Here is a 4679-nt window from a genome sequence, read left to right as displayed (position 1 = left end):
TTTTATACTAAAAGTGAATAAATTTTAATAAAATTTATATTAAATTAAAGTACACTCTTTTGCCTACGCGTAGAATACCATATCGAGTTATAAATTTAGCATGTAAAATTCAGAAAATGTCAGAGAATGCAATGCTGTAAATTGTGCATCTTTGCAATTTCTTTGAAAAGTCTTGGTAAATATTTGTTATACTTATAGTAAGCGGATTTTAATGATTTTTATATTAAATTAAAGTACACTCTTTTTTCTACACGTAGAATACTTTGTAGATTTATGAAAATAATGTGTCTGTACCCGAGAATGTATTATGTTCAACGTTTTATGTCAAAGTATTATGTTCGATGCCTAAAAAAAAACTCTGTAAAAAGTCTTATTTCTGACTTCGTCTGAATGCTCTTTGCATTGATAACAATGCCGAGGAATTACTAGCAATGACTGATTTCCGGCTTTGACGGTAACATATATATTAAAATGATATAAAACGTATAGTCATCGAGTCTCGTTACGGTTTAAGTATCGACGAGCTTCAAAAGCAAGAAGAAAAGAACCAAGACGATAGAGAAAGAGGGTTCAGGTAGAGACCGTAGCAGAGGGTGGCAAATTAGAGGGCGGCGAAAATTGATAGGGCCATTGCGTCGAACCATAGGCGTGGCTCGTGTCCGTCAAACAGATGCAACATGCACTATTCGAGGTCTCTACCGAATCAACTCTTGCCTGCACCTGAGACTCTCGTGCCTCTTCGACCCTACCAATACTGAATTATAGTAGTCCCTTTTATACCTTACTATCACAGAGAGCAGCGTACCACGGTAGTAAGCACGAACTTGAAACTGTCTAGAAAATTATTAAGTCTTATTTCCTGTGTGATCCCATTTTTTTAATTTAAAACTATATAATATATTATATATGTTCGTTTTTTAGTTTGGTTTTGTTTTATACCAGGTGTCTAATGTTTGTTTTAAATAAACGACAATAAGAAATGTTAGAGAAACAGTTACGTTAACAATTATATGTTGCAGTTATAATATTGCAATTATTAGTCACTGTGAGCTATGTTTATATATTTTGATAAACATTGTTAAACTTCTACGAATCATACAAAAGATACAAGCTTATAATACCGATTTCTATTTTTTAATATTAATACGACTATCATATGATGACTAATACTTTCTATGTGATATACCTGTGCGTTTAATATTACATTATTTTATTACAAAAGCTATTAACATTGATATATAATATTTGTTTTTTAAAATCAATATGTTTATAAAATAATTGATCACTCAGGATTAAAATAAAACATCCGGTATACACATACATTTATAATATTTATATATATTGAGATCTTGTATTAATTGAAACAAGACAAGTATACGGAGATGTGTCATTAATTTGAAAGAAAATAAAAAAGAAAAAAGAATTAAAAAAAGGAAATAGAAATTTATGCGGCATCGTTCGCAGCAAAGCAGCAAAGCAAAGGAAAAAGAAGCTTATCGCGTTGGCACTAGCTACCACGAGATAACGATTTCTTCGAGCATACTGAAGCCAAAGGATAGATAGAGATAAAGAAAGAAAGAGAGAGAGAGAGAGAGAGAAAGAGAAAAGGACGAACGCGAATGAAAGAGCTGGACCGAGAGAGAAGCGCAATCCTCTCTTCTTCGTAGAATAATCCGAAGATTCTTCTTCTTGGGCTGATACGACTCTCGAATTTTAATAAAGGTCTTTGCCTGATTTTAAATTCTATTCTGAAGATTCTTTTTAAGAGGAGAAAATAAAGTTATATATATATATATATATATGTATATGTATATGTATATGTATATGCATATGTATATACCTTTTGACCTCGAGGTGACAATAAAAGACGTATTTAACAATAAATCCTTTTCGAATTAGGTTAAAAAAAGCAAATAAAAAGAAAAAACAACGATTAAACAAAGAAACTCTTATGCGAATCGTTTGACGAAAAATAGAAAGAATTGGAAATTGGTAAAATAAATGGTTTATTTCTCGAATGAAAAAAGAAAAACAAGAACGATAAAGAAAAGAAAAATTCGGTAGAAAACAAAAAGAAGGGCTAGAAGGAAAGATGAAATTTGTTGTGAATAGTTTCACGGGTGTTGTGAAATAATATTGTGGAAACTGGGAACGCAAGGGAACGCAAGAAGAGGAGGAGGGGGAGGGCGGGACGGGGTTGGTTTGAGGAGGGGAGAAACTTTAGCCGGAATTCGGACATGCACCTTTCCGTGCAATTAACCGTCTTTCCTGAACGAGCGAATGCGAATAGTAAGCCGACTCTCTCCGTCGAGCGATTTTCCCTCGGCTTGCTCGCTTAATTAATTACACCGTGGAATTGAAAATTGCCTCGCGCCTCGTTCGCCCTAGGGTAAAACGTGAGAGAGCAACACTCGCACGGATAACGAGAATCTGTTTACGGAAAGGTGCCCGCAGGAGTTCCCGCAACCTTCTCTGGATCGAAAATGGTGCCTGCCGTTTGATGGAAGGCAAAGTAAAGGATGGAAGCCAACGATTAAATAAATCCGGAAGAGAAAGGATCACCGATATATATATATATATATGTATATGTATGTATCTATGTATATAATCGTTGTGCGTGTAGGGGGGCATGTTGTGTTTCCGTATGCTTTTCTATGTTTGCGCGAGACTCACCCGTTAGAGTAGCTAACACCTGTTCTACACAACCATAATAATTGTCTCGACGCTTCTGATTAACGTTAAAGATCACAGGGTGTTCCGTGCGCCCTCGGACTTCTGGCTAAGGTCTAATTCGCCCTGATTATGGCAGGTGGAATATCATCAGCTGTTATTACCAGACCTCTACTATCTTTCTTCGCTCATATCTCTTCTGTGTCCACCTTTCCCGAAATATTATAAAGATAGATAGGAAGAGAAAGAGAGAGAGAGAAATAGAAAGGTTCAGAAAATAACACTTATCGAGAATGATAATACGAAGGTTCTATCCGAATTTCGTTAAATCGATCCTAAGTATCGATTCCTTCCTTCGTTCACTCTAACTAACTTAACACACGCTCTCGAAAATAAGAGTTTCTCCTCTTCCCTTTGAGAGGAATTTCGAGGGCAACACTAATACTCGAACAACCTAAAAGAATCTAAAGATACATGACGGTACGTTATCTGACACCTTACCTTTCGTGTACTTGCTTTTAGAATTGAAAAAAATCTAATGATGTACATCTAAATCCGTCAATTAATTCAGCCGATTTTCAATATCACTTTTTAAGTGAACTATGACCAACCAATATCAGGTGGAAATGAAAACAAAATAAAATAGAACGCGAAAAATTATTCACGTTTGACGTTGGGGATCAAAAGATAAAAGAAACTTGAAAAAAAAATCAGAAAAAATTAGTTATTTTCTGACGATGAATAAAGTTATCTTTTGTACGTTCATTTCCAAGAATTCGCGATTAAATGGTATAACAGAATTGTGAAAATCGTAAGGAGGACAGGTGATATGCCGGCCATTTGTAGAAACGAACTTTGCCCTGACACTTCGAGAATGAGGATTCGAACTTCCGACTTCTAATAAGAGAACCGTGTGCACCTCATTGCGCCTCGCCGCGCTCCTTAATTACCACGTCTACGAGTTCCAAGTCCGGACTTTGGGATCCTAATACCCTGCCATTACGCGATTAGATTGCACTTTGATCCCACCGCAATACTCTGCCAACCGTTGTCTTATATACGAGACTATTGATGACGTCAAAAGGAAAAGGATTGCGATTCTCAAACAAGATTCTCCTTAAATCTAAAAGAATTTCGATCCTAATAATAATAATTATATAATTCGACTCTTATTTCTCTTCAATATGATTTACGTCTATACCTAGTAACTTAACCCCTATCATTTTGGTAAACAAAGAAATTGTTCTTCTTTTTTTCTTTTTAATTCTATCAATACACATTTTTTCGATTGTTCATATAACTGAAGAAACTTTCACCAATTTCTCTTCTTAAATCTAAGAAAATTTCTTTAAAAAAATGAATCTATATAGGTCTATATCACTGATACGATTCTATATCGTTTAAGTAAAAAAAGAAAAGAAAAAGCAGATCCTTAAAAATTTCATCGTTAAACAGTTAATTCCTCGAACATTTCTCGTAGAGTAAAACTAACTTTCAGCAATTAGGGGATCAAATAGAAGAAAAGAAAAAAAAGAATAAAGTATATTTCGTAAGGTGTATAAGAAACGAACTGATGTTAAAGTAGAGAGGCCAAAGATTGATTCGTTGAAAGATATAGGAAAGTTAAAGGGAGAAGGGGAAATAGGTACGGAGAGGTCAAAGGAGGACGAGATGGAAGCGAAAAGGGCCTTTCGATGTAGTGCCAGCAATGCTAGCAGTAAAAGTAATAGTAGTAGTAGTAGTAGTAGCAGTAGTTGAAGTTGGAATGTGGTAGTGGTGGTGGTAATAGTAATAGTAGTAGTAGTAGTGTAGTTGAAGTTGGAATGGTAGTGGTAGAAATGTTGGTGGTAGTAGCAGTAGTTGAAGTTGGAATGGTAGTGGTGGTAATAGTAGAAATAGAAGTGTTGGTAGTAGTATAAGTAATAGTAACAGTAGCAGTAGTAGTAGTAGTAGTATTAGAAGAAGAAGAAGAAGAAGAAGAAGAAGAAGAAGAAATAAAATAAGAAGAA

Source organism: Polistes canadensis, unplaced genomic scaffold, assembly GCF_001313835.1.
Source record: "Polistes canadensis isolate GaletaPanama2010 unplaced genomic scaffold, ASM131383v1 scaffold_40, whole genome shotgun sequence".
Classification (NCBI taxonomy): Eukaryota; Metazoa; Arthropoda; class Insecta; order Hymenoptera; family Vespidae; genus Polistes; species Polistes canadensis.
The sequence above is the reverse complement of the archived record's forward strand: the minus strand, read 5'-3'. Positions refer to the sequence as shown.